The sequence below is a fragment of the Phalacrocorax aristotelis genome, chromosome 4 (genome assembly GCF_949628215.1).
Source record: "Phalacrocorax aristotelis chromosome 4, bGulAri2.1, whole genome shotgun sequence".
Classification (NCBI taxonomy): Eukaryota; Metazoa; Chordata; class Aves; order Suliformes; family Phalacrocoracidae; genus Phalacrocorax; species Phalacrocorax aristotelis.
In genome coordinates, this window is record NC_134279.1 from 40,991,361 (window position 1) to 41,014,880 (window position 23,520).

The window sequence follows — 23,520 nt, forward strand, 5'->3', positions numbered from 1 at the left end:
ATTAATCATCATAAATCCACTTTCAGGAAAACAAAAGGAAAATTCATGTAGAGGTCATAATTCTGACATAGCAAAGAAGGCAAGATCAAAAGAAATGCTTCCTGGAGAAAACAGCCCAGCGAAGAGATGTAATGAAAAGTGCAACAGGATAGTATGTCATTTTCAGGCAGCAAACACAAATGCTGCAAAAGTACCCATAAAACCCCCACATCTGTGGAAGTGTTTATACTTCCTAGGCAGCTCAGTGTATTTCAAAGCAGCAAAGCCATCCGCCCAAGCCAAGCCAACAGTCATATCGCTATCTCTGCCACTTAGAAAACAGCACTAAAGTTCACAAATGGTAAAAGGTTAAGCAGAAGGCTCGCGCTCAACTTTTTTATAATACAAAATTTAATTATGACTACTTTTTATAAGCCTTTTTTTTTTTGGTTTTGTTAAAATGTTCTAACATAGTTATAATAATACACTGCATCAGAGCCCTAATTTAAAATGGGCTTTTGCAGATCATTTACAATGTGTACTTTAGCCAACTACAGCAAACGATTACAATAATTACCCATTTTTGACTCTACCTTTGACTCTACTAGAGCTGCATCACAATATATAATGGGTGCCTGGCACTCTAAGGCGTTCTTTTAAGTCTCCCTCAGCCAAGCACACTAAATGAAAGGGTTTTGTAACTTCTTTCTAGTTGTTGAAGGGACGTCTTCCTTTTAACTTTTTCTTTCCCACTTTATTCTTTCGCTGAACATTTGCAAATTTTTTTAAAAAAAACAGTGTCATATTCCAGAACTGGGAAGCAGCAGACATTTTCCGTAAAAACATATCAGAGAAATCTCCCAGTGATTCACTAGTACTCCCAAAGAAACTTGGTACACTCAAAAAGCATTAGGGAATGATGTGTTAAGGCTATCCCTCAACACAGTTCTTGTATCTTGGGGTGTGTTATCTCTTGTTTTCTGCATTGCTTAGAATCACCTCTGTGTAAGATTCAGAATCCCCATCTGCATAACTATCATCCCTGTTGTAAACTACTTGCACTCTGACACATTTCAGTAGGGAGCTGCATGTTTCCTTTACACTTTCAAAGAGGCTCTCATATTTTAGTGTTTGACAGGCCCAGGTGAGGCAAGCTCACTAACTGCAAGCTTTGCACACACACAGTTAATTGTTGTATCTACATCATAATACAGCCAAGCTGTTTTTCAGAAATTTAGAAGCACCAGTTCACAGGGTACAGAACTAGTTGGCAAGTGTGTGATACATCCTTAAACAATTGTGTGTTTCCGTTACCTTCAAGTTTCTCTTTTTCAAGGTAACACATAGTGTTATAATAGCTGAAATGCTATAGAAACCATGCATGTTGTTTCTAAAACAGAGGTGGGAACACTGTTGGCAGTACAGGATCTACCTGTGACAGAAAGGAGCAAAGAGGACCATTGGACTTGGGGGGAAGGTCCAGACGATATGGCATAAGATTGTAACAAGAAAAGGAACTATGACTGCTTGGATGTGAGTGCACCGAATTCTCTGAGTGAAGTGTTTCTGCTCTACAACAAGGTAGATGAAGGTAACAGAGGCACAGGAGTATCCACTCATCTGCTGACAGAATTTCTCAAGGAGGACATTTTTAACAAGAAGCGAAATCAAATATAGCATTTAGATTAGCACATCTTGTTGTTAGTTGTTTACTGGCAGAATGCCCCAGTGTAGACACGGCTGCAAAAAGGATTTTTAGAACCTGGGAGACCTTTCCTGATTCCCATTTGGTTTCCCCTGGCTGAAGAAAGCAGGTTTTGACACAGATAATAGCAAGCTTCTATGTACTATGTTCCATTGTACAGCATGTGTTTTTTAAAAGAAAAACTATTAACTTATCACAAGAAGCAGGTGGTGTAACATAGATTTTGCTTAAATGTGAAATGGCAGTCTGAAGCAATTTCTATTCATTCTCCTTGTATTAGCACTTTACTCTGTCCTTCAGGCTGCCAGAAGAGTATGAGACTTTTAAAAGCATATCTTAATGGCAGAAAAAAATCCTACCTGTCCATCACTACCTTACACTAGGTAAAGTCATACCTCTTCCAACTATTCAGTGACCTTATTATCGGGGTGCACTTTTCCCATTGGACAGTAGTACGGTGCAAAAAAGAGGTAATGTGTCTTTCCCCCACCATTCTTTCCCTTGAGAATAGCATGCTGTACAGTCTCTAAGATTGTAATAAAACATACAAAAAGTTCAAATGGTCCTCAGAAAACAACTCTCTCTTCAAAGCATTCACAAAATGCAAAGCATTTACTACAAGCGCACATTCTATTTTTGCTACATAAAGTATTCTAAACTTTGCCATTGGAGATATAACATTTTCAAGAAGCTCCACTAATTTGTTTATAAAATAGACTCTGATTTTACAAACGCAATATTATTTTTAAAGTATGTATTTTTAACCTTATACATTTTTCTTTCTTGCCAGTAAAAAAAATACAAACCCCAAAAAAACCTCACCACATGAAATACCTCCCCCCAAAAAAGAAAAACCCAACCTAAACCAAGGAGTTCAAGTGGGCAACACTAAATTTAGCTTCTTCCTATCTGGATGCACTATTAAGCACATAAATAACAGACCTGATCCCCACAGATCATAATACAGCTACTGGAAACAGAGTCTGTAGCAGACTGATCTTATCTTGTAGAAAGCCACTTCTAATGCAATCAGATTGAGTGGATCTGGGTTTCTCCACTGAGGCACAGCAAAGTGTTGGCCTCTTGTTGAACTTCTGTCCACAGCTATTGGTCTCAAGCAACTTCTGGGGAGTGGAAAAAATACCTCAGCAGTACTAAGCTGCTTTTTGTCTCCCAGAGAAGCTGTGCTATACATACTTCTCTCTGTTCCCCTAACCCCTTTAGTGTCCCACCTAATGCAGTCTTAGTTGATTGAACTTTATGATCATTTCTTGCACATGAACAGCAACAAAACTATGCAGGGCATAATAGTTTGTGAGCAATAAGACCTTATCTCAGTCATCTTTCCTGAAGCAAAAGTAGGTGAATTAAGGACTTTTGCAGAATATTATTAGAGTGTGTTTGTGCCAAAGTACCCGATCTTCAAAACTTTTCCTTAATCAAGGCTTACGGTTTAACTGATGTATCCAAATTTGACCTAGCAGAATTGAAAAGCAGCAGATCTCCAGAAGTAGTCATCCACTGCAAGAGCATTTAGCCTTCATTCCGTTAGCCTTCCTGTAAGATCAGTTTCAGCACCCAAAGATTTGGCCTTCAGTAGCTTCTTGCCTCCAACTGTCAACTAAGGTGTGCCACATCAAGACTGTAAAGAAAAGTAATAAAAAGCACCTTGCAAAATCATGACGGCTTAGAGAAAGGCTGCACTATTTTATTTTTAATGATTATTCATAATTTCATCTTTCACCATTCTCTCTCTTTGCTGTTGGCTTGCTCATTTTAAGAAGAAGGAATTCTGCCACCCAATTAAGGAGGAGTGATCTTTTCTTTCATGGACAGTCCCATGTATGTCATTGCTTGAGATAAAGGAATCATCCGTAAGGCAAGGACAATGTAAGTTATCTTCTTTAAGCAGCAGTGGGGCAGAGGTGGAAGAAGGGAAGTCTGAAAGTTGTCAGCAGAAATAAGACATCTGATTCTTTTCTTACTGTAACTGGAAAAATTTAATTTAGTCAAATGGTGAGAGAGATTGAAACAGCATTACACTCCACAATGACTATTGTTTAAATTTAATGACAATTTTAATTATCTGTGTTTTTCCGTGTGCTTGGAAATGGCTTAAAGGTAGTACAAACATGGTGAACCAGTTTGATTTCCTGGATTGGTTAAATTTCCTCCTTCAATGTCAGTATTTCATATTTTGAAATGTGTTGTGGCATCTATATTAACAATACGTAAACCCGTCCCATAGAGTATGGAGTTAGAAGTTTCAAACTTGAAGTCAGTGATGTACATACAAAATGTGCATATTATTAAAAAGATGCTCAGGTTTTCTAGATAACAACAATGCTACTAAAATTCATGCTGCGTGCTTTTCCCTGTCAAAATAGGCTGTCAAAAAAAAAAAGTTTTGAGCATAAAATCAGTGGGATCTCACAATATACAACAAATTAATCTTTTTCATATTTTTCATAACACTTAATCTTTTTTTAATGTAGTATTTGCATATCTGTTTCACCGAGAATTTTATCACATCAGGCAGAACTAAAAAAAAGTCTAACTCATGGTTGAGAACTAGATATGTTTTCTTATTTATGCACTGGTAAACACGATGTATGGTAAAAGCTGGAAAATGTAATTATATGGTTTGGCCATTCATCCAACCTGGTGTGTGATTAAAGGACACTTCAAGAACCTTGGTAAGGTAGTTAGACTCTTTGGGGTTTTTTTGTTGTCCCACTTCTAGTAGAATGTTTATGTGAGCAGTTACTTTTATAAGTACAGCAGCTGGAAAACTCTGAGCTCATTTCCATGGTAACAACCACCTTTTCTCTGGAAATGGCAGTTAGTTTGAAAAGTCACATATATCTAATTTCTCCTTCAGCAATTTTCCACATACATGTAATTAAGATGGAGGTATGAAAGCACATAATGTTGTTTTATTAAAATTAATATAGGGGGATAATACAGTGGTATGGAATTAATACACAATGATATTTTGAAAGACAATTGGTAGGCAAGAGTAGGAGTAATTTAAAGCCTATTACTAAGGCTATTTAATTTCTGACTGAGATAATTATTACTAAAGGATGCTTTCATGGCAATAGTCTTTTTGTGATTATTATTTCTTCTGGAAAGACTGATTCATTACCTTATTCAGTAGTGGAAAAATGAATCAAATATTTCTCCAATTAGTGGGCATATATTGATGGATAATTCATGCACAAACTATCGGAATGGTATATAATATTTGTTCTTTTCTTTAGCTTCTTTAGCACCCAGGTTTTAAAATTGCATATCTGTTATAAAATACTTCTAAAGACTATATTAATCTCCAAATGTCTGTTAACCCAGGTGCAAGGCTTCTGTTTTAAATAGAACATTCTATTATTTTTTTCTTTTATGCCATATTTTCTTATTAGCCACAGTATTTCACTTCCTTCTCTATCCTTTTATTTCAAGTTTTAGACAGAAACAGCTGGCCATGGGCAACACAATTTCCCTTCCTGGACAGGTAGACCATACCTTTCCGTTCTTTGTCTACTGCGTACACATTGTCGCAAAGTTATGACTTTTCATTGTGACTTTAGTGAGCATCATTTGGAAACCAATTAACAGCCAGTTAAAGGCTATTCATTCAAGGATATGTATTCAAGGTTCATCTGATTCTTTAAATTACATTCAATACATTTATTTTGTATTCTGCTATTTAAGTCTTGCAATTTTTTCAGTAATCTTATAACAGGTTAGAGTTGTTAAGCAACCTCCTGCACTTAATATACGTTGCAAGTCCTTAAGTAAGTACCCCTGGGAAAAGCAGAACAGCTTTGATTTTCAATATGGTTTTTTTAGATTATTTTTTGTAAAAACAGTTTAGTGTTAACAAATTTTAATTTTTCCATTAAAAATTGTAGAAAAAAATATCAGACTTCGGTCATCTCTGGCTATGACCTTGCATTCCTGTAAGAGATATTTGTAAAACTACTGGAGTCAGTTCCATGGAGAAATGTTTATTTAACATTAATTTTACCTGTACTTCTGATACTCCATGTATACATACGGAGCATATGTATACATAACAAAAGGGACTTAGGAAAGTTTGTAAAAGCCAAGATATTTATTATTCTAGGATTCTATATGAGCTCAGGAGAGATGGTAAAGGAGAAGGCAGGACATAATCTGGAGTTAAAACTTATTTCAGACATTAAAATTACAGAAACCCAATTAGAATGACAAAAAACCCAACCACCACCACAAGACCAACTGAAAGGACTCCAAGCAGTCATGAGAACTACTACGAGAAAGTGAATACTTTGTCAGTCTTAAAATATAGATTGTTAGCAAAAGTGAATTTATAAAATATGAGTACAAGAGAATCAGCAAAGGAAGCAGGAAATGCGTTATTCTGAATCCAAAAAGAAATAAACAGGAGTTTAATCAATATTTTTCCTCTGCAATATATAATCCTTGAAAAACTTTATTGCATGTTGATTATTTGAAGCACCTAATGAAACATTCAGAACGTGTGTAACATTAAAGGAGGTAGCCTTCCCTACAACAAAACCAAATCAGAGAGAGAAGTGAAAATATTTCTGTGTAAATGAACTCTTAAGATGAAAAATGGGACAGCTGCATAAAGAATTAGCACCACTTTGGAGAGAACTGGAGTATTCTGACAAAGTTAAAGAAAACTTCAGCATATTGTCTCATAGTGCGAGCATACGCTCTCAGATTTTTCTCCAGGTTGTGGGGGAGGTAGGTCAGGTTTTAATTCATGCTGCTAGTTAAATGTTGTTTTTTTTATTGTTATGCAAGTTGTAATCTTTTCCCGTGGTCCAATCAATTCCAGCATTGCTCTATGCCATATTTTTTCCTGCAACTGAATGGCCATTAGCTCAACTCAAAATGGATTTTTCAGAGCAGAGGCAGTGTATGGCAAACAATGAATACTGTTATCTGATGCACAACTGGGAAACTCATTTTGAGATAGTTCTTGGACTACTGGTGAGTAGGTCACAGTCCCTGAAAGTCTGAAGTAGAAAGCATGTGGAATTTTTCACTAAGGCAAACAAACATTGAGTATAGCCAAACAGAACAAGTTAGCAGTGAGATCCAGTAAATCTCATCAGTAATTCCAGTATTGTGTAGCACTTTCCAATATGGACAGTTACCTCACTGTGTGCACCATCTCTTTCTAAGCTATGATATTCTGACTTTATTTTCCTTCTTCTTTTTTACAGCTTATTTTTCTTTGCTTTAGTACCTTACTTACAACAGAGCAATAAGAAGATAATAGCGCATGGAGTGTTTAATATGATTTTATCATTTATTTAATTCTCTTTTTATTTTCTCTTGCTCTACTTGTGATTTCATTTCCTTCAGTTAAAAAATAAGAAACTCTCCCAGGAGTGGAAAAGGCAACATTTGACTCACTATTCTCATTTCCACACACTACTGTAAATCTAAGCAGAACTAACTCCAAATGAATCAGTGAACTTGCTTTAGACTGATCTATTTGAAAGATAAATCACATCTACTGTTCCATCTCATTTTGGTCCTAGCTCTCCATTTTAAGTCCCTGAAATTAGCAAATTCCTCTTGTAGCCCATGACCTAACAGCATCTAGCATACAGGACTGATTATGAAGGTCTACAATCATCGTTTACCTGTACACAGCTAATACCCATGTTTTAAGCCAGTAAAACATCTTTTTCTTACAAATCTTCAGTGGAAAGCTACACTGATGGAGGCAGGGGGAAAGGTTACTTTCAGGAACTAAAATTTTTTTTTAAAAAATCTATATTTAATATGGTGAAATTAAACTTCTAAATGACTATTCATAAGATCAGGAACAGCCAATTAGATACAGCTGAACATTTAATGTTCCTCCCTGACATAACAATTATCTATAAAAATGGTATAGCACTGACCTCGCTTGTGAAAGCTAAGAACTTTTAACAATACAGAATACATTAAGACACTGATATTTCTAAAATTAAATTTATACAGATTTTTCTGAAGTCTAACAGCTGTTCACTAATTTTATTAAGTAGCTGTATACAAATGAAATCGTCCTGAATTTCATGTTACATATACCAGTGAACCAGAACTGAAAGTGAAAATCCAAAATGAAAAAATTATAACACTTATTAGGCTTATAAAGTTTGTTCTGCCCTTTTGGCTGGGATCTTAGTTTCACAGGCTTTGTTGTTTAGTGTAATTTTTTGTCATTTTGTATTTTTTTATGGTCTTTCCCTTTTTGAAAAGAGAATTCATATTCCTCATTTATTTAACACTTGAAATGCTTTAATGACAAGCATGTCTGCAAGCAAGCATGACTATAGGAAACACAGGCAGAGCTGACATATCAGCAAAAGCGCAGAAGTCCTTTGAATGCCAGGAACTGTTCCTGTGATGTGCTGGTATTTCCCTGTTCCGATGTCTGATGTGATTCTTTGGTTGGTTGTTTTTTTTCCTCCTCTCTCCATGGCAAAGCTGGCTTTTTCTCTTCTCTGCTGGCTTCTGTGACTAACTGGTATTACCTGAGCCTTTGTGCAGAAAAGAGTGTGCATAAGACACCAACAATCCTATTTAGTCTTCTACTCCAAGTGAGTCAGATCATTTCTTGCTGTTTTGTGTGTTTGAAGGAGATAAGGGACTCTTGGATGATTTGGAGACAAGATACAGAACTTTTTATTGTTGGTCAATGCTTCTGGAGGTGGCAAGGGAGTTGGAGAAAAGAGGAAGAAATTTAAAGTCATCATGTATAACTGAATGATTCCTGAGAAATTTTAATTAAAAGATAATTTAAAGGGGAAAGAAATTAGTGTTTTACTCATTAGACTATGCCATGACTAGGGAAAGATACCTGATTTGAAACCTGAAGCCTGTGGCTTAACTAGCCTCACTAACAACATGGGAGCAAGCCTTTTCCTTTCTTCTGTGCATCTAGAAGAAATTGAAAAGAACAAGAAGGATGCATATGGACCTACACAAAATACCTGCTAGCTCACAGATATTACAATGATGTTGTCACCTGGGGTACTGATCATTAGCACTGATCACCATCAGAATAATGTCAAAATGATAAACTAGTCCTGACTATTCTGATTCCCTTTGTTGGAAAGGAAAACATCTAAGAAATTTGTGTGCAACCAATAGCAATTGGTAGCTTTTATTTTAAAAGGGTTTATGTATTCCCATCCAAATATCAGGTGAAAAAAAGATAAACAGAAAGTCCATTCTGAAAATTTAATTCTAACATTTAACTTATGCATTTCTCAGACAGTCATCATGCTGTGGGAGGGTAATGCTGAAAAAAATTTTCAGTTTCAAAGCAGCCCAGTTTGAGTACAGAAATACACTTTATAGAATGGAGCATACTGTACTAGAATGATTTGAGAAGTTTCAGAGATCTTGAATCCAGACCAACAAATCATCTGAAAGGTGGAAATTGTTCACAATGCTTCCATACATTTTTCATATTTGCTTTAGGAAGATTGTTGTGGAATAAAGATTCCTGAGGAGGGAGAGAACAGCACATAATTGCACTGATTTCAGATTGCTTGGAGACAAATGAAATAAAGCCCTAAACCTATGAGTCTTCCATCAATTTTAGAGAATTTCTTAGAAATGGTAATGAAGGGAAACTGTAAAAACTAGCATGTTTAAGGATGAGTTCAGAATGGACAGATAAGACATCCTCACTAGAGTTCTTTGAAGATGAAACTGCTAATATGGATAAGGGGAACTAAGAAAAATAGTCTTTGAAATATTCAGATAGTCCTTCAACTCCTTTTAAAATCAAAAGGAAAAACAGTTGAAGCAGAGACACTGAGTAATATGTAAGTCATTGGGAAGAAAGATGAGCCAAAGTTGCAAATGTGCATTTCTGGTAGTTCCGTGCTTACAGTTGAACCCCAAAATATTTCTATACTTATCCAAGCACTAACCAAGTTGTGGTTTGTTTTCTTTTTTGTTTTTTGTTTTGTTTGTTTGTTTAAGATCAAAATATAGCATGAAATTTGTTAACCAGTTATTTCCCTGGAAATATCTGAAATAGTAGATGGTGATCTTGTTGCCCTGTGTCCTGAAGAGGTATGTCACTAGATTGTATCTCATTAACAAATGGCCTATGAGAAGGGGAGAAGTCACCATATTCATCATCAGGACATTGGCCTTGCTTGTCCTGGGTCAGTGCAAACCTGAGAGCTCTGCTTTTCTTTCAAATCCAAGTAACATTTCACACGGTTCTGATGGCACAGCTTCCACACCTCTACTCAAAAGATCATGTTCAGAGTCAGTATCCGATATTGCTAGCCACTTATCATCATAACAGATGATAGTGTTGTCATGTTGTGCACTGCTTCTGCCACTCTGTTGAGGTAGGTGACTCATCCCGCCATCTAGTACTTAGAAGGCTGTTGTGGTTTAGCGGCAGCTCAGCCCCACACAGCCGCTCGCTCTCTCCCCCACCGGTAGATGGGGGAGAGAATCAGAAGGGTAACGCTCGTGGGTTGGGATAAGAACAGTTTAATAATTAAAATTAAAAGAAACAACAACAGAAATGCAATGTAAAGGAGAACAACGAGAGGCGCAAAGCCCCGGGGAGGGGGGGGGCAGGGGAAGGGAACGAACCGCCGAAACAAAACGCGCGTGCCACAGCCGCTCGCCGCCCGCCGACCCGACGCCGCGCCGCTCCCGAGCCGCAACTGCCCCCCCCCAATATACTGGTCATGGTGTCACATGGTATGGAATGAACCTGCCATTGGCCAGTCGGGGTCAGCCGCCCCCACCATGGCCCCGCCCCCCCCAGCCCCCCCCCCCCCCCCCCCCCCCCCCCGCCACGCGGCAGAGCGCGGGAAGCTGGAAAGGCAGCCGACCCCCACAGTGAGGAGAATTAACCCCTTCTCAACCAAAACCAGCACAAAGGCACAGATGCATTTGTTTCATTAAAATTGCACATGGCTCTCCTTCATCTAGGTTTATATTATCTGTGAAGAATTTATCCCCGAAGTTGCCATAAACTTTGCTTTATCCTAGCTGGCACTTTTCCATCAGTAAAAGGAAGGGGTCTGAACCATAGTCCTGAAATACAATTTTTCCCTCATTTCCTCAGGGGTTTTGTTGTTAATTCTCTGATTAATTTTATTTTAAAATTCTTTAATCATTTGCCTCATAAGTGGTTATTCTACCCAAATGATTTTTACTTGTGTGATTTATTTCTACATAGTTAGAGAGTGATTTGATGTTGACTACATGTGTTAATTACACAGATTAAAAGAGTCTTCTCTTTCATCAGTTATGATCAGGCAATCAAGGGCAGGTGAAAGTCTTAATACTAGATTGGATTACATTGGATTAGATTCAGTTCTGAATTTCTAAAAGGTACAAGGATATTTGGACCTCTGGTTGTATTCTAAACATTTGTAATTTAAATACATGAAATGCAGGCTATAAAGCTTCTTTAACTAATATGCACCATTTCCCAAATGCTGGAGGAAAAATGAATGCATACCTATCTCCCTCATCTTCATGCATACACACATGCACCAACTCTTGACCTTATTTATACGTCTTACATGCTTTAAACACTCATACTGCTATTTCCCCCACTTTCTCTGACGAAGGAGCTTAATACTTTTATTCCATGGAGGGAAGAAATATCTGTTTTTATTTGTCAGACAAGTTAAAGAAACTTCACTGACCTTCGTACACAAAACCAACTATCTTTGAGTCTCCTCACTTTCCCAACTTCCATATCCTAATCATTAATTTCAAGCACTGCACTCCTCCTACCTACTTCAGTTCCTTAGAGAGCAGTTCATACATCATTCACCCCCATTTAGTAATATGTCATTCTCCAGAGAAAGACCCTTTCTCATTTAAACCAGTCCACCTACTAAAGAGGTTGGAAAACACTGTATAACCCTTGTGAAGGTTATACAGCGGAAAGACCTACTGTCTAATGCAACACAATATCCTGAAGTACTAAAGCAACTAAAATGTAATAGGAGGAAGGAATATAAGTAGATGAAGAAGACATGAAGCTCTCCCTTATCTACTTCCTGCAGGCATTAGGAATGGAAAAAGATGGTATTTCACTTTTTATTGCTGAATTTGGAAGACGTCGTTCTAAATGAGCTGCTCTTGCTCCCTGTTGCTTTATGTAATAGATGGGGAAATTTTAATGGACTTACTGATGATGTCCCAAATTCATTTAGTCTCCTAGTGACCCAGCTGAACATATTTCCAAACTGTCAAGATAGCTTAAAAATAAATTTTGATATCTCTCTAAGCTTTAGCAGTGTTTGCCGAGTTCTTATTTGCTCTCCCAAACTAGCTGGGAAACAGGTAGGACAGCAACATTTCTCCCATCTGGGTAGGGAAGGAGAAATTTCTAATCAAAATGCTTTCATCTGTGGATTTCTTCTTTATTTCCTGTAGCAACTGGGTACAATTAGGTGCCACCGTTTAAAAAGCATAGGGCATTTTTCAGGGGAAAAAAATTATGCATTCAGAAATCACATATGTAGTCTTCTCAAGTTCTTTTTTCTCAGAAACTACACCCAACTCAGTGGCAGATGAATACTGCCAACTGTGGCAGCATCAGATGCATCACTTGCAGCTGTTTCATGAGTCACCAACACTAGTAAAATGATGAAGGAAAACACTGTTATTATGTTACCTACCAAATTTAAAGCAGAAGTTACTGGTACCTCAAATGCTGAATATAACTAACTATAAAAAAAAAAAAAAAAAAAAATCACAGAGCATAGGGACATCTCTTTGCAAAATGGGATCTTAAAGCAAGAATGAGTTCTTAAGAACCCAAAGAATAATAAAATGGCAAAAGCTTAGTTTTTCTACCTTCTTCCTACACACTTTTGCGGGACTGAAGGAGGTTTCACTTTACCTTCACTTAAAACTACATTCCAATATAAATTCTGTAACATTGTTAGACGTATTGGTGATAAATCAGACTGCCTATAGTGTACAGGGGATACTGTTCTCTTGGTATATGCTCCTCACATCCAATAGCAAATCTGGCTCCATATAAATATAAAAAAAATATATTAAAAGATATTTTCTCTTAGTCCAGATATATCTAATTCTAAATCTGTAGCTGATTTGTTTTATGAATCACCTTACTAATACGCCATGGGAACTCACAGAGAGCAAAATTACAGAGCTGTCAAACTCTTCTGATGATTAGTACTCTTACAGAGCTCTAAACTCTCAGATTACATCTCCAGAGGTCTTGCTACATGAAATTTCAGTATAAATAGCTAGTTTCTTCAAGATTATTTGCTGAATTCTTTAGGGATATATTATCATATCAGCTTTAAATCACTGTATACTGCTTGAGACCTTCTCTGTGAAGGAGGAAACTTACTCTGTTCTTAGGAAAGTTCCTTTGAAGTATAAAACAGGGTGGGTTACTATGGTCATACTAACATTTAAATACATCAGTCAGCAAAACTGTTTTCATGTATAACTGCTCACATTTCGTATTTGACAATGAAAGTGAAAGTATAAAAAAAACCCCATTCTGCATCTTCTGTGTTTTTATAGTGTTGAACAAAACCAAGAGCTTCTAGCAGTTTGGTAAGACTTAACCCACAAGCGCTTTTTTCCCCCTTACACAGTAAAAGGTATTGAGTACAAAGAATCTCCTGCCATGATTGTTACATTGCACTGCCGATAACTTTCCTTGCTAAGCAAAGAAAACTCTATATGAGGCTTGATGAAAAGCATGTAGTCATTTTTCTGAAGTCCATTTATCATCATCTTAATTTTAAAGTTCCTGTTTTTCTTTGCCGTGGCCTGTTTTCTTTAAAGCCTCCTGTTGCTGCTCATTTCCTCACTCTGCAGCAGAACTCCATTTCTAGGCAGGGAACATTGCAGTTATAAAAACCTCAAGAGAATGTTGAATCACTAAGCTTCCCCTTTTGCAGGGCAAAAATCCCATAATCAGTATATATAAAGCAAAGTGGGCACAGTCTCTTCTCAGTTCCAGGCCACATGTACTACCCCTATTATGCATTGACCAAATTCAATGAGATCATTCCAGGGCAAAACAACATATTTATTTTCTTTGTATTTCCGGGAGGAACACTATGACAATATATTGGATCTTCCCCTCTGTTTAATTTGGATTGTACAATGAGAGTATTGCTTTGCAGAAGATTGAAAAAACACAAACCAAAACAACAAAAAAGCAGAGCGCAAACCCTCATCCCGATTGTATTCTTGCAAAGGCTTCATACAACCCTGAGCGATGAACTTACGTTTATACGTTCTTCCCCTACTACATGTATACTACATGTTTTTAAACATAAAGTGAATCAACCACTCGCTGTCACTAACCAAGATGCCTCCAGTAAACGGGGATACCAAAAGGTATCAAGATACCACCAGAGGAGACTGGATCAAAAAGATGTCCACTGTGAAGAGCTGGCATGCAAGTTAAGGCTCAGAGCTAAGCCGCCATTCCTGACCATAGCCTATCTAGGCTTTCTGTACAGTAACCAAGTATGGGACATCTCTCTACTTCCCTCCAACCAGGCTCACACATCTGATGTCTGTCTCTAAAGCTCTAGCTTCATACAATTAATCAATTTGTCCAAGCAACATAATAAAAACACATCTTGGTTGGTATTAAAAAACCAATTTAAAAAAGTAAAAAAATAAAAAAATCTACTGTTAATAATTTTTTCATTGATTAGCTGATATTTACTGGTTGATTGATTTTGTTGGGATTGGTGGAGGGGTTGTTTGCTTTTAGAGCAATGGGCTGATACTGTTAGAAAGTAATTTCATTGTTGTTATTGTAAATCAGAATTTAAAATCGTGGTGGATTTTAGTATACAAGATCTGGCTCAGTTTCAGACTTCACTTATATGGCTACCAATATGGAACAAAACTGATGTAATGACTTAATCCAGAGTTAAACTGATGGCAAAACTGAATGTCACCCTCCACACCTGAAAGGGTGTTACATTATACTCAACATCCAGTACCATTCCAGAAAATTTTAAAATACTTCCTAACTAAATAATAGAGTTGTTTAGATTGGAAAAGACCTCTAGGATCATCAAGTCCAACCATCAACCCAACACTACCATGCCTCCTAAATCACGCCCTGAAGTGCCACATTGACACATTTTTTGACCATCTCAAGAGATGGTGACTCCACTACCTCTCTGGGCAGCCTGTTCCAGTGCCTGACCACTCTTTCAGTAAAGAAATTTTTCCTAATATCCAATCTAAACCTCCCCTGATGCAGCTTGAAGCCAGTTTCTCTCATACTATCACAAGTAACTTGGGAGAAGAGACCAACACCCACCTGTTGTGGTTTAGCCGGCAACTCAGCCCCACACAGCCACTCACTCGCTCCCCCACAAGTGGGATGGGGGAGAAAATCAGAAGGGCAAAGCTCGTGGGTTGAGATAAGAACAGTTTAATAATTAAAATAGAACAACAACAAAAATGCAATGGAAAGGAAAACAGTGAGAGGTGCGAAACCCAGGTTGGGGGGGAAGGGGGAATGAACCACCAAAAAAAACTGCAAGTGACACAGCAGCTCACCACTTGCAGACCAAATGCCGCCAGTCCCCAAGCCACAAAAAACCCCAGGCACCAACTGCCCCGGTTACTGTCCTGGTCATTGCATCACGTGGTATGGAATGAACATCCCATTGGCCAGTCGGGGTCAGCTGTCTCGGCCGTGGCCCCGCCCCTCCTGGCCTCTTACCCACATGGCAGAGCGCAGGAAGCTGGAAAGGTACCTGAATACTACAGGCACTACAGTAAAAAGAATTAACCCTTTCTCAGCCAAAACCAGCACACCACCTCACTACAACCTCCTTTCAGTCAGTTATAGAGAGCGATAAGGTCTCCCATCAGCCTTCTCTTCCTCAGACTAAACAAGCCCAGCTCCCTCAGCTGCTCCTCATAAGACTTGCTCTCCAGACCCTTCACCAGCTTCATTGCCCTTCTCTGGACACTCTCCAGCAACTCAATGTCCCTCTTGTAGTGAGGGGCCCAAAACCGAACACAGTATTCAAGGTGCAGCCGCACCAGTGCCGAGTACAGGGGCACGATCACTGCCTTACTCCTGCTGGCCACACTATTCCTCATACAAGCCAGGGTGCCATTGGCCTTCTTGGCCACTTCTTGGGCACACTGCTGGCTCATGTTCAGCTGGCTGTCCAACCAACACTCTCAGGTTCTTCTTCACCATGCAGCTTTCCAGCCACTCCTCCCCAAGCCTGTAGCGTTGCATGGGGTTGCTGTGACCCAAGCGCAGGACCCAACACTTGGCCTTGTAAAACCCCATAAAACTGACCTCAGCCCATTGATCCAGTCTGTCCAGGTCGCTCTGCAGAGCCTTCCTACCCTAGAGAAGATTGACACGCCCACCCAATTTGGTGTCATCTGCAAACTTACTGATGGTGCACTCGATCCCCTCATCCAGATAATTGACAAAGGTATTAAACAAGAGTGGCCCTGAAAGTGAACCCCAGAGAACACCGCTTGTGACTGCCCATCAACTGGATTTAGCTCCGTTCACCGCAACTCTCTGGGCTTGGCCATCCAGCCAGTTCTTTTACCGAGAGAAGAGTACACCTGTCTAAGTCATGAGCCACCAGCTTCTCTAGGAGGGTGCTGTGGGAGACAGTGTCAAAGGCTTTGCTGAAGTCCAGGTAGACAACACCCACAGCCTTTCCCCTCGTCCACCAGGTGGGTCACCTGGTCATAGAAGGAGATCAGGTTGGTCAGACAGGACCTGCCTTTCATGAAGCCACGCTGGCTGGGCCTGATCCCCTGGTTGTCCTGCACTTGCCCAGTGAGCACACTCAAGATGTATCGCTCCATAACCTTCCCCGGTACTGAGGTCAGGCTGACAGGGCTGTAGTTTCCCGGATCGTCCCTTCAGACCCTTTTTGTAGATGGGTGTCACATCAACAAGCCTCCAGCCATCTGGAACCTCCCCTGTTAACCAGGACTGCTGGTAAATGAGGGAGAGTGGCTTGGCAAGCTCCCCTGCCAGCTCCCTCCATACTCTTGGGTGGATCCCATCCGGCCCCATAGACTTGTGAGTGTTCAGGTGGAGCAGCAGGTTGTAAACTGCTTCCTCCTGGGTTATGGGGAGATTTATTCTGCTCCCCGCCCCTGCCTTCCAGCTCAGGAGGCTGAATACCCTGGGGATAACTGTTCTGATGCTTAAAGACTGAGGCAAAGAAGGCATTAAGTGCCTTAGCCTTCTCCTTATCCTCAGTGGCAATGTTCCCCTCTGTGTCCAGTAGGCGATGGAGATCCTCTTTGACTCTCTTTTTGTTGTTAATATACTTGTACAAACACTTTTTGTTAACCCTTACAGCAGTGGCCAGATTGAGTTCTACATGCCTTCTGCTTTCTAATTTTCTCTCTGCATTGACCTAATGAGATCCCTGTACTCTTTCTGAGTTGCCTGGCCCTTTTTCCAAAGGTGGTAAACACTCCTTTTTTCCTGAGTCCCAGCTGAAGCTCCCTGTTCAGCCAGGCCAGCCATCTTCCCCACCAGTTTGTGCTGTAAGCACATGGGGCCAGCCTGCTCCTGTGTCTGCAAGACTTCCTTCTTGAAGAATGTCCAGCCTTCCTGGACCCCTTTGCCCTTCAGGACTGCCTCCCAAGGGACTCTCCCAACCAGCGTCCTGAACATGTCAAAGTCTGCCCTTTGGAAGTCCATGGCAGTGGTTCTGCTGACTCTACTCCTTACTTTGCCAGGAATTTAGAACCATATCATATGGTTCCTAAGCCCAAGATGTTCTCCAACACCACATCTCCCATGTGTCCTTCTCTGTTTACAGCAGGTCAAGCAAGGCACCTCTCCTGGTAGGCTCACTTAACAGCTAATGAGGAAGTTATCCTCCACACACTCCAGGCACCTCATAGACTGTTTCCTTTCCGCTGTGTTGTATTTCCAGCATACGTCTGATAAATTGAAATCCCCCATGAGAACAAAGGCTACCAATTCTGGGACTTCTGCCAGCTATTGTAGACTGTTTCATCCACCTCTTCATCCTGGTTGGGTGGTCTATAACAGACCCGCAGCAGGATACCTGCCTTGTTGGCCGCCTCCCTCATCCTTACCCATAAGCACTTGACCTTATCATCACAATCACCAAGCTCTATACAATCCAAACACTCCTTAACACACAGGGCCACCCCACTACCTCTCCTTCCTTGCTTATTGCTTCAGAAGAGCTTATAGCCATCCATTGCAGCACTCCAGTTGTGCGAGTCATCCCACCGTGTCTCTGTGATGGCAACTAAGACATAGCTATCCCACTGCAGAATAGCATGCACAATGCATGCATTGGTATAAAATCAAGTATATTATGCAACAGTTAACTATAATCACTTTTTTTTCCCAACTTCTCATATGGTGTTTTTATTGTTGAAATCTCAGATACATTTCCAACAGCAGGAAACACCAATACATTTTAAAATAAGTTTGCATTTAATTGCCTTTCTATACCATTCTGCATGCTTTGCCTAAACAGTGTAATTTTTTTTCCTGATCTACTCTAAACCCCATGAAATGAACGAAACTGTAAAACATGATTTCCTGTATGAATTATCACATTTCTTGTGATTAGATTTGGGGTAGTTATAATGTTATCTGTTTATTTTGACAAGTACAATTATTGTTGGCATGTGCACCCAAATTGTATTTCATTTTTTGAAGAAGCAGGTCATTATGATCAGTGAAGGCTCTAGTAAAAGGAAGGCATGAAGTAGTACTTTATAAATATTGACTTACTCTTAGTACCTGTCAGCAAAAATGCAAATGGCCACAAATCACAGCTGCAAAGGAAATGCAATAAAACCCAGAAACAGATACTATATACTCTATCAAGGGTAAAGTGATTTCCAGACTCCCATATGTCTGAACTGGAAACACAGGCTAAACAAAACAAAGATGTTCCAGATGGACATTTTGATCCATAATTAATGTTATAGCTATATGCATTCTGTATCATTATAGGATACAATATTTTATGGTAAAGTTATTTTTATGAGATAGCTCAAAACCAACATATGGTTAACAGCTGTCTTACTCTGTTCCTTGCCTGGCCTATGGTGTATTTGACTTAACACATTAGAACCCAGTAACATATCTACATTGTCTTGTGTGGTCCAGGCTTTGATCATGGTCAAATGATAAGGACTAACCCACATCCGTATTGTTCAAGTCACATTAACTTGTGTCCACGCTACACATTGTCTGGAGCACACAATGACACAATAGCTATTCTATAGTGTTTGTTCCTTCAATACACTCGTAGCTGCAGCCTGCAGTGTGCACTGCGCTCACATCCCTTCTACCTTGGAGAGCTAGTGCGTGTTTTTTGTGGCCACAACATATATGAGTCAGCCTTTTTAAAATCATTCATGACCTAAGGATGCAGCCTGATTTCTGATGCGAACCCTCCCACTGTTGCTGCTTGACAAGAAGCAAAAACTTTGCAGGGATGACAGTGAGCACTTAGTTAGCAAGTAGATTCTGCCCTCTTGGAGGATTAGTGTTCCTGGGCCTTCAGAGGACCCCTACTACCAAATGTCTCGCTTTTCTGAAGCCTTAGAAATGATCTTACTGTTCCAGCAATAAGATTGGTAACGAGGAATAAAATTTCAGAAGCCACTGTGGAAGCAAGTTCTTTTTAAATGCAAAACTTGAGTTTATTTACCACTATAGTATCCCTGTGGTCACTACAAAAGACAGTTTGTCCACATACATACAATAGCCATTCACTGCTGCATTCCCTTCCTACAGAGTAAACCAATTTCTTGAATGTTTATTGTGATCACTATGCGTCATTAGTTGCAATGTCTTAGTACAGTTACAGTTTATATCAGTTTCCCCACTCAGCTCCACGCATGCACCTAGGACATTTAGGAATGGCTCCTGGCCCCTCAGGTGAAACCCTGGCTCTGTTGAAGTTAGTGAAAGTTTAGCGCTTTACTAGGATTGCAATTTTTCCATCCCTGTTGAGCCCCTACTTGATACATTTTGCACTTCTGTAGCTGATCAAAGTAAGCTGGAGGAAAATACATTCTGCACAACAGTGTTGTCAAGTATATACAATGGTAATTCCTGTAGAAAACCCTGAATGAACTTATGATTCAAGTCTCAAGTTGGTTCATTGTTTTATTTCTGTTATGTGGTTTGGGGTTTTTTTTTGGGTGGGTTGTTTTTTTCTTAAAACCCACACTGATATAGAATTAAGTGGTTGATAGACATGTCACATAGAAAAGAAAAAGAATTCAAGATGCTACTTGATTCCTTTGCCTTCTGCCTCTTGATTTTTTTCCCATCCTGAACGCAGAAGCCAACTTCATGTACATTGCTGACACAAAACAATTTAAGTCTCTTCTTCCCAGAAATGGCTTTTTGTTACAGGACAGAAAATAAAATAGTTCAAGTTTATATTTGTTTTATTCATGGCAGTTTCAGGCTTTTACTGCAGCCATCATTGCAGAAGCATAACCATTAAAAATAGACCTCAGATTTTATTTAGTGAAGTCATTTGTGCTTTATCTACATATATAAACCTTGATATGCAACTGTTACACAGATAGCAAAGACCAGCTTGCCTTTTTACCTCCATGAAGACATTTAGAAAACACTAATTACTTTAAACAAACAAAACAAAACAACAAAAAACCACCACCACACAGACGCTTCTGCACATATCCTACAAATGTATCAAAGGTCGACTGAAGGAGAACTTCATATGGAACTAAAAATGCCAGAATGCAGATTTTATCAAATGGATAGCAAAAAACAATGCAGAAAGCAGGTCAATGGTAATGGTAAAGAACGATAGATGGTAAGAAATACAGGGAAGTTATCTATCTAGGTGTCCATTTTTCCTATTAGATGAATCACGTATGCTGCTGTACATGGTAGAAGATCAGGAGAGATTTCATGAGACCTGTGAAAAATGCAGAAGTATTGTTTGGGAGAACTGCAGCTCTGGAACATGGAGATATTTCTAGGGACATCTACAAGACACCTTGATCGTCCTCCTAGGTAAATCAGAAGGATTTCTACCGTTGGCTTTAAAAGGGAGTGGGATTATCTTTTTGGTTTGCTGAAGAGGCAACATGGAAGAAGGCTAGCCATGAACTTGTATGCCAAATAAGAAAAAGCAAAGCAGGTGAATTTGATATTAGGGAACACTTAGCTAAAGCACTGTCATTCAATGTAAGCACCCAGGAGTGTAAGTACTATCACAAGAAACAAAGCTATTTTCTTTTAATATAAGTAGCTTTGAAATAATGTAAAATACTCTAAGGAAACATGATCAAAATTCAACAGTGTAAAAGAAATCCAGTGAAGGGGCGTGCAAAAGGAATAGGAGATAACTGAAATTCATCCAGACTTAAGCCAAAAGGAAATAGGACAGCAGAGACCAATTTTATCAAGTAAGATTGAACAATCAAGAACAATAGAAGCAATGAGAATATTTCAAAAAAATTGAATAGTCTGAAAAATGGAAAGAAATTTGAGGCCCCTAGGTGAATCAGAGTCAAACTGAAGAGTAAGAGGCTGTTACAGGAAAGGAGATATACCCAGGCAGCATTCTCACTACACTAAGATCTTTGATTATAGTTTGCCTATCTAGTTCTCTAAAAGACAGTAAGTTAACTGGATGTGACTATCCCACCTTTCAAGCGGCAATTCTGTCATGAGTCTGGATTAAGAGTGCTTGTAACTACTTTTTAAGATGTAAAGTCTTAGAATCTGCCTTTCCTCTGTACAGAATACATTTCTGTCTCTTGCTGTGCTTGTTTGTCAACATTAAAAATATTTTCTTTAAAGATCTGAGGTAGCCTCCCCGCTTGTATCGGACCACATGGCACAGGAAGGCTGATGCACATCACATACTTGTCGTTTGGTCAATTTTAGGTCTAAAAAGGATTATGCTATGAGATCCCATGAAGAAATATTTGTTCAGCTTAACTAGAAGATCTTTTTTTTTTTTATTTTTCCCATTATTTTGAAAATGTAAAAGATAAAGCAGTAATTCTTCTACTGTATGTTCCCTTATGTGCTTCTGCCCACCCCTCCCAGCAATAAAATCTTCTCCTAGGTTCCCTGAAGCATGAGACTGGAGCTGTGTGTCGTAGCGTTGTGCTTACTTTCTCAAAATTGTGTACTCCTCTTGGTCTGGCACTCAGTTCAAAATAAATGAGGGATTTTATATCACTCCGGGATTTTGATGTAGATTGTAATAGTAGCAAGCAGTAGTACATTTTGACAGTTCTATAGAAGTCTTCCACAGCTTTCTTTTAATACTTTCTGGGTATTTATTTAAGCAAAATAACTAAATAGCAGCCATGCATTTTCAGTTATTAACAGTCCCTCAGGAGCACAGGCAATCAATGTCTTGATTTGGTGGGTTTTCTGCTTTGCTTTGTAATTTTTTTTCCGGTCTATTGCTATGTATTTATTTTAGCAAGGGAACAGTCTAAGGAGAGGAGAAGCTTGCAAGATTTGTGGTTGTCCAAATTCCCAGTTTAGTCCATGGTCTCAAGCACAGCCTTAAGAGTTTTACCATCACCAGAAATGAGATGTAATCCTACATAGGAAGGGGCATCATCCCAATTTGTCAAAGCAGGTTTTATACTGCAGTTTCCTAAGATCTTTTAGATATCTGAGGACTTATGGAGTTAGCTCAAGTTGAAGACGGAGATCTTGAACTCACTTTAACATTCTCACCAAAGCCTGAGGAGTAGGAGGGGTAGGATGGGTCAAGTGTGTTCACCAAAGCCTGTTTTGCTGGTGAGATATGCTTTAGGACTTTGCATCAGTTCGTGATTCCCAAATGCTAACAATTTTCATTATCAAAGCTGAAGATCTGCTTAACCAAAACTCCAGTGAAGAAACAGCAAAAAGTACATGCAGCACAGAATAAGGTGTAAAACAAAAGTGCGATTAATAAGCAAGCTGAAAACCTTTGTGGTTTTCCTTTGTTTTTCTTAGCTAGAACTTTTAGATTTCTTCAAGGCAAACAATTCTTGTCAATATGCATAAATAACTGGAATCACTAATAGTTTTAGCTGCTTTCAGATCCTCTGCTAACACAGTATCTCTACTGCTATAGCAGAAAAGAGCACATCTGGTGAAGCTGTCATTGCTTCGCAGAAAATAAAAAAGAAATCCCTGTACCAATAATATGCCACTAATCTGTCATTAAAAATATCATAATCCTTTTGACAAAGAAGACTCGCTGAAAATGTAGGAAAAACTGATCTTGCTGGAATTCAGCTCTGAATTTGTTGTTGAATTCTTTGTGTTGAAATACAGGAAACTTCCCTGGGTTACAACTATGAGACAAATGGAGAAGACAGTCTCCATCCCAGGTGCCCAAGACAAGTTCTGCGGGGGTTCGAGCTATGTATGACATGAACAATTCCATCACGATTTAGTACCCGCTATTAATAAAAAAAAAAAACTATTAATTCACCATAGAATCCTATTGCTTTCTGTATTATAAAAGTTAGCGGTCGTCCTTGTCTTGGTTAGATGACCAGCAAGCCCTAAAGATAAAACTACTAAAAATGCAAATGGAGAATTGGAGACCGAGATAAAGAATTGGCAGATTTATTAAGCAATTACTATATATTTTCTTTCTTTAGATGAAGAAAGAGGATTGATGGACTGCTGCATACCATATTCCATGGTGTAATACAGTTGGCAATTGTAGTGCACAGATAGCAATGGAAATGGGTCTGAAAAGATTAGTCATATATTAAAATAGACAAAGTACTGCCTAGTGATA